This window comes from Microcaecilia unicolor, chromosome 2 (assembly GCF_901765095.1).
Source record: "Microcaecilia unicolor chromosome 2, aMicUni1.1, whole genome shotgun sequence".
NCBI classification, from domain to species: domain Eukaryota; kingdom Metazoa; phylum Chordata; class Amphibia; order Gymnophiona; family Siphonopidae; genus Microcaecilia; species Microcaecilia unicolor.
The window spans coordinates 486,090,506-486,104,206 of NC_044032.1; positions in this window are offsets into that span (position 1 = coordinate 486,090,506).

Genomic DNA, 13,701 nt, shown 5'->3' on the forward strand with positions numbered 1-13,701 from the left:
TTATTTTCAAGACAACGATTATAAATCATCTTGGTTCTGTATTTGGAGATATCATTTGTTTGATTTATTGTAATTTGTTAAATGATCATTTTATATCTCTCCTAATGTGAAGTTGCTCTTGTATGTAATCCGCTTCGCATTCTTTTCGATAAAGGCAGAATATAAAACAATACAATACAAATGAGACCATGGGAAGTATACACAGAAAACATCAAATACTGTATTTCACAAATATTTTCAGAATAGCCACTCTAGCAATTTGTTTCCATCATTTTTAGTTACATTTTTACTCATTTATTTTTCACAGAAGGTCTGTGGAGTTTTGTGCATTTCTAGTTCTCACGTTAAGGAATGTTGCAGCCCACCAGGAATAGTACTGACATTCATGCCAGTGGAGTAGCCAGGAATTTGGAACAGGGGTTGCATCTCTAGCCAGGTCAGGGTTATTGCATAGTTCCTAATCAGGCTCTTGCACTCACATACAACACTATTATTGAAATGTTAGATACAATACTAATACTTTTATACCTCGTCTGTAGTTTCAATCATACTCTCTATATAAATCTTCAGTTTGTAAAGGACCATCAGAAGTGGACTTCCTAGGAGACTACTGGGGGCATAATCGAACGCGAACGCCCAACTCCATGGGCGTCTATCTCCGAGAACGGGTGCGTGAAGGGGCGGGACAAACTGTATTTTCGGAAAAAATGGGCGTCCATCTTTTTTCTGATAATATGGTTTGTGCCAGCCAAATGCATCGGATTTGTGCGGATTTGAGCTGGGCGGTTTCATTTTTCAGCGATAATGGAAGCTGAAGGCGTCCAGCTCAAAAACGACCAAATCCAAGGCATTGGGTCATGGGAGGGGCCAGGATTCATAGTGCACTGGTCCCCCTCACATGCCAGGACACCAACTGGGCACCCTAGGGGGCACTTGTAACAATTAAAAAAAAAAGTTAACTACCTCTGAAGTCCATAGCTCCTTTCCTTTGGGTGCTGAGCCCCCCAAATCCCCCCCCAAAACCCACTGCCCACAACTCTACACCATTACCATAGCACTTATGGCTGAAGGGGGGCACCTAGATGTGGGTACAGTAGGTTTTGGGGGCGGTTTGGAGGGCTCCCATTTACCACCACAAGTATAACAGGTAGGGGGGATGGGCCTGGGTCCACCTGGCTGAAGTCCACTGCACCCACTAACAACTGCTCCAGGGACCTGCATACTGCTGTCATGGAGCTGGGTATGACATTTGAGGCTGGCATACATGCTGGAAAAAAAAAGTTTTTAAAGTTGTTTTTTTTTGGGTGGGAGGGGGTTAGTGACCACTGGGGGAGTCAGGGGTGGTGATCCCCGATTCCCTCCGGTGGTCATCTGGTCATTTAGGGCACTTTTTTGGGACTTGTTCGTGAAAAAAAGGGTCCAAAAAAAGCGACCCAAATTCGCGCTAAAAATGCCTTTCTTTTTTCGATTATCGGCCGAGGACGCCCATCTCTCCTCGGCTGATAAACACACCCCAGTCCTGCCTTCACCACGCCTCCGACACGCCTCCGTCAACTTTGGCCGTTTCCGAGACAGATTGTAGTTGAAGACGCCCAAAATCGGCTTTTGATTATACCGATTTGGGCACCCATGGGAGAAAGACGCCTATCTCCCGATTTGGGTCAAAATATGGGCGTCTTTCTCTTTCAAAAATAAGGCGGTACGTCTCTCAAGTATTTTAGGAAGTAGGTGACGCGCCTATTTCGTTATCGGTCCATATGATATTATTCTTAAATTGTTCTTAACTTTTTGTAACTTTTTTGAAAATGTGTTTTTATTTATATATTCATTCCAAACTTATTAATACATATATATATATATATATATATATATATCTATATATATATATATATATATTCCACTTTGTATATATATTCATTCCATATTTATATACTGACTTCATACTTATCAAAATTTAATTGGGGGTTGATGTGCCGACATGTTTCATCTGTGCTGTTTCAAGGCAACCCCTGCAGATTTAAAACATCCACTGTTAGTTCCAATAAACACTTCTTCAATATTTTCACCCCTCCAATGTCCACATACCTTAAATTTTCTGCAATAAACTCATTGTCTTGCTAAGTTTTATAAAAATAGCTGCAGCATTTTTTTGAAAGCTCTTAAGAAACCTGGCAGTCATATGATCTAATCCTATAACCAATCCAGGTTCGTGGTTATACCAATGTCATCCATTCTATTTCTTTGTTTAACCCATGCTGTTCCACGGACTTCAATTTATATGTCCAGTTTTGCTCTTTATAATTTAATCTCTGATCTAAATTGTCACCCTCCCACCCACTCGATACTGTATCAATTATTCTCCATTTCATATATGTTATACTATTAACAGCATAACATGAAATCATGATCATATAACATGTTTGTGAATATGGACAGATAAAAACATTTAAAATTAAAATTAAGATTCATATTGAAATACACCTATCCAATAAACTGAAAAATATGTACAACATAAACCATGAAAGTATTGCAGAGTGCAGACAAAACAAGGAACATAAATTGATAAATGTAATACAAACTTATGAAAATTGTAATACAAACTTGTAAAAGATACGCAACCATCAAAGTAAACTGACTAAACTAAGTGTTACTTAATAGTGAAATGATTAAAAATAATTCATTTAAACTGACCCAACAGAGTGGACACCCTAGAGGGAGTAGACGACATAAGAAGTGATCTAAATAAATTGTGATCTAAATAATTGATCTAATGTTTGGTGGTTAAAATTGAATCCAAAGAAGTTTAGAGCGATACACGACAAACCCAAAAGAGCTGTGTTTGTTGAGAGGCTGAGGGCAAAGACCAACAAAAGCTAATTGGGTATTGTTGGTAGTCCCTGCCCGGCCCAGACAGCACACTTTCTAAATTTTTAATAGTTTACCAAATGGCCACCAGGCATCAGCTCTGTTAGCCTTTTGTTTGCTGTTTAGTTACCAGACATTAGAAATAGCTAATATAGAATATGTACTGTACCTAATGGTTAGAGCAGCAGGCTGAGAACAGTGCTCTCGTTTGACCCACATTCTTCTCAGGTAGTGGTGGGAGCTGAATGCTGAAGCAAGGAGGGAGGGAGGAGGGAAGCCAGGGCTCATTGTCAACAGCAGCAAGAAGGAATTGTGTATTCCCCAGTGCTTTATTTCCCAGTGTGTTTACCACCCAAACACTGAATATACCTTGGAAAGACTCCTGAAGAAGGCGCTACAGCACCGAAACATGGCTGTGTTGAGTCAACCACTTGAAATAAATATCATTGTGTGATTAAAATATACGTCTCCCCCATTGTTTGGATAGAGCCTATTTTCCCCACCCCTCCTTTGAGAACCAGGGAAACCAGGGTTCAGATCCCATTACCACTCCTTGGGAGATCCTGGACAAGTCACTTAACCCTCCATTGCCCCAAGTATAAAACTTAAATTGTAAGCCCTCCAGGCACAGGAAAAATACCTACTGTACCTGAATATAACTTGCCTTCAGCTACTACTGAGAAAGGTGTGATCTAAAACAAAATCCAAAATCCAGTGCTGGGCACACTGTGAAGTAATACAAACTACGACAAGTGCTACCCAGGACCTATAGAGCAATTCTATCATGCCGTAAAAACAGTAACTTCCATCATAAACACTGCGATGCGCACTAAAACATCAATACATCTAAGGAAAACTAAACAAGCCAAATTTTTATAGATGCTCAATCAGTATATATTAATTAACCACAAACTAAAAATAGAAATATATAGGCAAAAATTACACTGATCCCCCAAGAAGCCAGACTCTGCATACAGCGAACACCAGAGAAACAAGTGAGGCATGATTCCCTGTACTAGGCAAAATATAAAGAGAGCAGACATCCTGATGAACAAGACTACACACACTTCTCCAGGGCACTTGGGACCTATTCTCGCTTGGATTATCTTTTGGTTGCCAGAGAACCCTTTTCATCTATGGCTTCTGCTACTATTGGACCTGAAGAGGTGTTTGAACATGCCATGATTTGGCTTGATTTGGAAATATCAGCTGCTAGCCGTCCTGCAGGCAGCTGGTATTTTCCATCTTATTTGTAGCATAATTTAGATTTTCAAAAATATTTGCATGGCAAATAAGATGCTTCCATGCACACTAATGGGATTCACTTGGAGCAACCTTCCCTTTTTTGGTCAACTACCATAGCTCTATGTGGGGGTATCATTGCCTATGTCATCGCCTGCAACAAAAGTACAGCAGCTGGCATCCTGCACTTAGAAACCCAGTTAAAAAAAGTGAAGCAGGCATATATTCACACTCCCAATAGGCTGCTCGAGAACGGTTATACATGACACAGGTTACCCTAAATTCCATTATCCATGAACAGACTTCTAGAGCCTTACTATTCTGGATATATAGATTCCACCGCTTTAGGAACAATCCAGGCAGGTTGTTAGTGCAGGTAGTATGGACCTGGGGTGGTTCCTGGGTGCTGACCTCATTAAAAGATTCTATGGGACAGATTCAAAATAAAAATGAACATATTGCTCGAATCTTTCATTCTTATTTTACGTCTGTGTACTCCCAAGGGACTCTCCCAGATCCTGTGGCATTGCAGATATATTTGGAAGAAGCTGGTTTACCTCAGCGGACTCAGGTTGACAAGCTGCTGCTTCATGGTCCCCTCTTCTGAAAAACTACAATTAGCCATTAAGTCTCTAATGTTAAATTCAGCCCCTAGCCCAGATGGCTATATGGGAGAATTTTACGTACTTCTATCATTGCAATTATAGGTCACCTGTTGGCTCATTATTAGCCATAGTGGACGGTGGATCCTTTCCACAATATGCAAACACGTCCCTAGTTACTTTGATTCCTAAGCCCTCTCATCCTCGATAATTAGCGGACTCCTACCGTCCCTACTTAATGTTGATTTAAAGCTTTTGTCTAAGATTTTAGCAGCGAGATTGGCAGGGATTTTGCCCAGACTAGTGGGGGACGAAGAAGTAGGTTTCATCTGCCATTGTCAAGCTGCGTGTAATGTCTGGAAACTTTTACTAGTCATGGGTTATTGTCAGTTGCATCAAGTGCCTTCTCTCTGTAGTGAGTTTAGATGGCGAGAGGGCATTTGACTAAGTCAACTGGCAATATCTATTTATGGTTTTGTGTCATATGGGTTTTGGGGGTTGGTTTTTACAGGTCATCCATGCTTTTTACCATCAGCCCCAAGCCTCATTGTTGGTGAATGGGGTTTGGACGGCCCCTTTTATTATAGCTCAGGGCACGCAGAAGGGCTATACTCTATCATCTTTATTATTTGTCTTATCTTTAGAACCCTTGCTGTGTGTCCTGAAAATAGCACCTGATGTTTCAGGAGTGGAAATTGCTGGCTGGACCATCAAGTCTTTCGCATACGCTCATGACTTGCTGGTGGTTTTAACTAACCCTCAATTGGCCTTACCCCAGTTACTTGCCCGGATTCATCATTATGGTACTTTTTCAGGTTTTACCTTAAACTTGCACAATTTGAGGGCACTCCCTGTGTTTCCAGAGGTCCGAACATCTTGGAATTTTCCATTAATTTGGGTGGATGGGGCACTTATGTACTTGGCTATGTATGTTCTCTTAACTTTGTCAACTTTATATATAATCAATGTAACACGATTGTTGTCTGATACTGAAACCTGGCTGCAAGCTTGGCGGGTCTATCCCTTATCCCTGCTGGGCTGAATACACTTGTTCAACATGCTACTCGCCCCTCGCTGGCTTTACTGTTTTCAACTGCTTCCCCTCAATTTGACCGTCCAGGATGAAAAGTGCCTGCATAGCTTGCTTCAAACTTACCTCTAGCATGGCAAGAGGACACGCCTTCGTATCTCGATCATTCAGACCCCAATGAAAATTTGGGGGTGGGCTTGGACTGCTGAGTATTCGTCATGGCTAGTGGTATGAGTCATATCAATGACTGGTATCAGGGAACTCATGATTTTTCCATTTCTTCTTTGGAAACTCGTTTGGTTGAATCTGTTCTCTTCAGTTGTTTGCTCGCAGTTTCACACCTCCTGCCTACAGCTAAAGATGTATGGCGCTGGATATGTTGTCATTATCACTTCTCTGCCAAGTTTACCCCATTTCTGGCCATTTGTCATAATCCGTTTTTTTCCGCCGGGTACTCAATATGCAGCGTTCTGTCGTTAGACACAGCGGGGCATAAAATACTTTTTTCATATGGTGACAGCTGATGGTCATATAAAACCCTTTACTGATCTTCAGAGGGAGTTTGCCTTTCCTCCTTCTGATATTTTTGCTTATCTGCAACTTAAGCATTATGTGGCCAGCTTGTCGTGGGAAGATCTTAATGAGGATGTACAAGAGGAACTGGCAGATGTGTTCACCTTAGGAGCACAATTTGCCTCTCTCCTTTCATCATCATCACCTTCGAGACACTGCTGTTGAGTTGAATTATAATCGATATGCGACTGTTTGGAGCACAGACTTATCCAGAAAGGGTGCACGTTGACACGACTTGGAACAGTTGACAGGGGGTGCATATGCAACGTATGTACCATGTATGCCACTGATTTGTGTGGCACTTTGTATATAAAGGTTTTCCATCCCTGAATTATAGAGTATGAACTGGGGTTAATTGGTACTAATTAGCAGTTATGCATGTAACTACCTTTAGCTGGCATTCTACAGATTGCACACACAAAATCCATAGATTACAACTGAAACGGCAACTGTTAAATCGCAAGAGGATTGTGAAAAATTACAAGAGGACCTTACGAGACTGGGAGACTAGGCTTCTAAATGGCAGATGACGTTTAATGTGAGCAAGTGCAAAGTGATGCATGTAGGAAAGAGGAACCCGAATTATAGCTACGTCATGCAAGTTCCATGTTAGGAGTCACGACCAAGAAAGAGATCTAGGTATCGTCGTTGCTGATACGTTGAAACCTTCTGCTCCGCGTGCTGCGGCGGCTAAGAAAGCAAATAGAATTTTAGGTATTATTAGGAAATGAATGGAGAACAAAAATGAGGACATTATAATGTCTTTGTATTGGTCCATGGTGCAACCATACCTCAAAAATTGTGTTCAATTCTGGTCGCCGCATCTCAAAAAAGATATAGTGGAATTAGAAAAGGTACAGAGAAGGGCAATGAAAGTGATAAAAGGGATGGGACGACTTCCCTATGAGGAAAGGCTGAAGCGGCTAGGGCCGTACAGCTTGGAGAAAAGACGGCTGAGGAGAGATATGATAGAGGTCTATAAAATAATGAGTGGAGTGGAACGGGTAGATGTGAATCGTTTGTTTACTCTTTCCAAAAATACTAGGACTAGGGGGCATGCGATGAAGCTACAAAGTAGTAAATTTAAAATGGAGGCATTGTTTTTCACTCAACATGTAATTAAACTCACAAAAACATCCAAATTGGTATTTTCAAAACCAGTTTTTAGATGTTTTTCTATTAGAAGTGCATTCAAAACACAAGGGGGCATGTTGGGGGCATGTTAAGGGTGGGATCTGGACATTCTAAACATTTGGACGTTTTTCTGTCATAATGGAACAAAACAAAAACATCCAGGGCTATAAGTTGGACATTTTGGTCTAGACCTATTTTATTAACAAATAAGCCACAAAAAAGTGACCTAAATGACCAGATGACCACTGGAGGGAATAAGCCCTTATTCCTCCAGTAGTCACTAACCCCCTCCACCCACCCCCAAAATATGATTTAAAACATTACTTTCCAACCTCTATGCCAGCTTCAGATGTTATACTCAGGTCTATTAGAGCAACATGCAGGTCCCTGGAGTAGTCTAGTGGTGGGTGCAGTGCACTGCAGACAGGTGGACCCAGGCCCATACCTCCCTCTACCTGTTACACTTGTGGTGGAAACTGTGAGCCCTCCAAAACTCACTAAAAGCCCACTGTACCCACATATAGGTGCCCCCTTCACCCATAAGGGCTATTGTACTGGTACACAGCAGAGGCATAGATAAGTGGGTGGCCAGGGGAGCGACCACTCCCCCAAATGGACTTCCAGTGGCGACAGTGCCTATTTTTTATGTGATCTGTCATGTGTAAGATACATGCTGGTGGGAGTCCGCTGTCCGCTCCCCCTGCACCCTCAACCTGGCTACGCTACTGGTGTACAGTTGGAGGTAGTGGGTTTTGGGGTGGGGGGGTTAAGGAGCTCAGCAGACAAGATAAGGGAGCAATGGTGAGATGTGCACCTGGGAATATTTATTTGAAGTCCACTTCAGTGCCCCCTAGGGTGCCCCATTACTCTTCTGGGATGTCTTTGTGGTCAGTCTACTAAGATGCTGGCTCCTTCTACATCCCAATGGCTTGATTTTGTTTCTTTTTTACTTGGACATTTTTTTTTTTTTTTTAATGGACCAAACAGATAAACGCACAGAGCACAAAAACATCTAGCAGATAGCCATTTTTGGAAAAAAAATAGACGTTTTTCTGTTTTGAAATGGCTAGTGGAGGAGTAGACTAGTGGTTAGTGCAGTGGACTTTGATCCTGGGGAACTAAATTCAATTCCCACTGAAGCACCTTGTGACTCTGGACAGGTCACTTAACCCTCCATTGCCCCTGGTACAAAATAAGTACCTGAATATATGTAAACCGCTTTGAATGTAGTTGCAAAAACCTCAGAAAGGTGGTATATCATTTCCCTATATTCCCTACTTGAATTTTGGTTGTTTTTAGCAAAATGTCCAAAGTTGGACTTAGACATCATATCAAAAATGCCCCTCATTGTCCTACTGTGGATTAAGGACTGGTTAAAAGACAGAAAACAGAGTGTGGAGTTGCATGGCCAATTATCTCAGTGGAGGAAGGTGAATGTGGAGTGCCGCAAGGATCTCTACTAGAATAGGTGCTTTTTAATATATTTATATAAGATCTAGAAATGGGAATGATGGGTGAGGTGATCAAATTTCCAGATGACACAAAATTAATTGCTCAAGTTATTAAATCACATGCAGAGACTGTGAGAAACTGCAAGAGAACTTTGAGAGGCTGGTAAACTGGGCATTCAAATTTAATATGGACAACTGCAATTGGTAAGTTTAACCCATATTATAGCTACATAATGCTAGGTTCCAAATTAGGAGTCACCTTATGTCTGGAATCGTCGATTATGTGCTAATTATTCTATATTTCATCCTGAGTTAAAAACTGTTGATGATTTGTTAATTTAATTTTACTGTTTTAGATAATTGCTTATTATATACTCCCATGAATGTCTGCCTGCCTTGTATTGTAACCCACCTTGAACCATACTAAATGGGAATTGCTGGGATACAAGCCATCAATAACAAAACATTATATAACATAACACAATATAAGCACAAAGGAAAAGGATTTAGGTGTCATCATGGACAATACATTGAAATCTCCTCAGCAAGCAACAGCAGCCAAAAAAACAAGCTAACAGACAGTTTGGAATTCTTAAGGAAAGAATAGAGAACAAAACATATCATAGTACCTTTCTATCACTCCATGGTGAGGATGCACCTTGAATATTGTGCGCAGTTCTGGTCGCCAGATCTCAAAAAAGATATAGTAGCATTAAAAACATGCTAAGTTTAGGGTGCCCTCACATGGTCCAAATGTTCCTAAATCCGTGTCTTTAAGCTGTGTTCCAAAGCCTTGTACTTCCAATCCTCTCAACTCCTGACATTCCAGTCCAGGGGCTAGAGCTACCTTTGCTTTTGTGCAATGGAGTTGGGAGAGAAGGGGCACTATACCACCAATGATAACCCCAATAAGTGCCAAGGGGGATCAACTGCCTCTTTGGTGGGGGAGGTGATATATTATCTAAGGCTGCTGTCAGGGGAGGATTGGAAAGGATCAGGGGCAGGTCTAGTGATATTCTTGGGGGGGTATAGGTTGTCATTGGCAACTCAAGTTGTGATCTGAGGGGTTGGGGTGGTTTGTTACATGTGGATTTTTTTGTTTGTTTGATTCGACCACAGCTACCTCTTAATTATCAAAATTGCCCTGAAAAAAAAATAAAATATATAAAAACAAAACAATTTTTTTTTTTGCTTGCACATCCCTAGTTTCCATGATGTAAACTAATTTTGATTGCAAACACAAGAGAAGGAAATTTGAGAAACTTGCTTGTTTCTTCTTCCCTTATGCTTAAGGAGAAATTACCATCTGTTATGGGTCATTGTAAGTGTGGGAAGTGCTCTTTTTGTGATCAGATGATTGAAACCAAATCTCTAGTCAACCTAACACACAAGGGCAATGATTTCTGAAGCTTTTCCAACTGTAATACTACAAATGTTATTTACATGATTGTGTGTCCATGTGACTTGACATATATTGGTAAAACAAAGAGACTATTTTGTACCCAACTTCCTGAGTATAAACATTGCATTAAGAAGGGTCATCATGATGCACCACTAGCTCACCATTGTATAAATAATAATCACTGTTTTGAAGATCTCAAGTTTTATATATCACAAGTACTGCCCTGGTGAGAAGGTAACCTTGGTAAGATATGGTTACACAAAGAACAAAACATGGTTTTCTACATAAGTACTATGATTTTAGTGTTTTCTTGGGATTTTTTTCTGGAAAAGGAAAGAACATGTTCTGCTTCTTTGTTTTTATGTAACAGTGCTTATATATTACTTTTATTTTTAGTATGTTATATCTTTATTATATAAATTTTGAAATGGTTTTATATTGTCTTTCATTATTTCTTGTTGGAACATTTGTTTCTGCTGTTAATGAACCCACTATCCAAATTTTGCATAGATTTGTCTATTTTGGGGGAGTACTTACCGCCACCCATTGAGGTGGCGGTAAGGGTTCCCATACTAAGCCGGTGGAAACCGGGCAGTGCACGACACTGCCCAATTCTCGCCAGATATCCTCTGTGCTAGAAAATCGGACCGGATTTTCTGTAGCACCAGAAATGGCCAGGGCTGCCGAGAGGGGGGGCAGGGGGGACAAAATTACCCGGGCCCGGATCTCCAAGGGGGGCCCGGCACCGCAGTCCCCTCCACCCATCCCCCTCCATCCACCACCGGGCCGGGCCCCCCTGAATTAAAATCATAGCGCCTCACCTCGACCTTGCTCCATGTGAAAGAAGCGCAGCAGCGGCAGTCTGCAGATCGCCTCCCTTCGGGCCTTCCCTCCCTGTGTCCCGCCCTCATCTGACATAACTTGTGCGAGGGCGGGACACAGGGAGGGAAGGCCCGAAGGGAGGCGATCTGCAGACTGCCGCTGCTGCGCTTCTTTCACATGGAGTGAGGTCGAGGTGAGGCGCTATGATTTTAATTCAGGGGGGCCAGCCCGGTGGTGGACGGAGGGGGCGGGTGGAGGGGGGCGGCGATGACGATGACTTCGGGGGAGGAGGTGGCGGCGGGGCCCCGGGGGCGGCCTTGCCCCGGGCCCGGCCCCGTCTGTCGGCGGCCCTGGAAATGGCACACGCTGGGGGCGGAACTACCACCAGCGCCCGTATTAAGCCTGCAGTAGTTCCGGTTTGGCGTGTGCCAACCCTTTATAAAAGGACCCCTTAGATTCTTTAATTTGTATTTTCAGTTTGTATTTTGCATTTTTTCATCTTTTAATTACTTTTCATTCTTTTTTTTTAGCTCTGCATTTTGATTACAATTTGTAATCTCAATTAATCGTGACTCTGGGCAATGCAGGATTAAGGGGTCCTTTTACAAAGCTGTGGGAACAAGTGGTCTGCGGTAATATGAGTATGTCTTTTAGGTGTGTGCTAGGCAATTTGTTAATGGGCCTGGAAGTGGGCTTGTGCTAATATTAAAACTAGAACACACCTATTTACGGCCTGAGCCCTTACTGCCACCCATCGACCCAGCGGCAAGGGCTCACACGCTACTCACGTGGTAACCATGCAGTGTGCGCCAACATGGATGTGCTGCCGGTTACCACTGGGAACGTCCCCGCAGTAGAAAATAGCAAATTATCTTCTACCGTGGGATTCAGTGTATGCCAAAATCGGAATTACCACTGAGTGCACAAGCTACCCCGGCGGTAGTGCCAATTGGGCATGCGCTACCCATGTGTTAGCCCTCCCGCACTTTTGTAAACGGACCCCTTAGTGAGCTCCAGAGACACAAGGAGCTGCAATGGGAACAAAAATAAACAACATACCTTCAAGTAATCACAATTCAAATTTTAAACTAAATGCAGCCCTAAAATAAATAAATAGCTTTTTCATTATTTATTTATTGATTTGCTTCTAATCTATACATGGAAATATGTACCCCATCCATGCCCCACACAAACTCCTCCCATGTGAATACCCATGTGCAAAGTATGTACCATCTTATATTGGGACGTATTTACAAAATAGTGCATAGCTGGAAAAAGCTCATTTAGGTGCTTATATGTTCACGTATGTACAGAAATGTTTAAGATACCAGTATTTATGCACTTAATTGCCACCTAAATCTGCATAGCTCCTTATAGAATTGCCCCATATATGTGAGAGCCATAGGAGCCAACTTTTCAAAATTATTGGGGGTGCTAAGCTCAGTGGAAATAACCCTTCCTTGAACACATACAAGGAATTTTCTCAATACTGGGGGTGCTCAAGCACCCACAGCACCCACAGAGTTAGCATGGTCCCATTGACAGCTTGACAACACGCACTAATTCACTTTAAGGGGTCTTTTTACCAAACCCTGCTAAAAAAGTGGCTGGTGCTGGTGTCAGCGAGTGGGTTCTCCACATGCTGTGGCCACTTTTAGCGTGGCCCATTAGCACGTGACCATTAGCACAGAAGGCCTTGTCATCATCTACTTAGGAAGCGGTAAGGGCTCCTGTGCTATTCTCATGCTAATCAGGTAACATGCGGTAATATGAGACGCAAACAAAATGGGCAATGTGATAATAATGGGTGACTTCAATTATCCAAATATAGACTGGGTAAATGCAGGGCTTTTTTTGAGGGGGTACTCGTGGGTACTGAGTACCGGCACCTTTTCCAGTGTCTGCTAAAATTGACCATGGACCACAAGTTTTAATGAAAGAACTCAGGCTCAACACACCAATTCTGCCTTGTCATAGGTTCTATGACTGGTTGCAGGAGGCCTGGCTATTGTGGAGTGAGTCCCTCAGTGATCACCCCCAGTGGCGTAGCTAGGGTATTTGACACCCAGGGCCGGTCATTTTTTAACACCCCCCCCCCCTGCCCCCAAAATCCAGTACTAGGCATACCGAGAATACAAAACACTCAGGACCTATAGAGCAATTCTACCATACCATAAGCAGTAATTTGTACGAGTCACACAAGGAAAAGGAAAGCATCTTAAACACTACAGTGAGCACTAGAACATCAATTCATCTATTGTAAAATGAAAACAGACAGATTAGTACAGATCGTCAATCCTGCACAGTCAATGCCAACCGAAAGCCATGTCTTTTTCACAAACCCAGATACACCCTAATCCACTATAGAATAAGTAATCATGGTCAGATGATTTGGACTTTGCAGATGTATTCTATAGAACCTGGAGGTATCTGAGATTATATTGCGAGATACCATGGAATAGGTAAATACAATGAATCAGTGATCAGTCTATATATGATGATAGCCAGTTCCTGGCACAGATTCATAAAGGTCCTTTCCATGGCTGAGATATGGGTTTCCATTATGAGATAGTTGAGGTG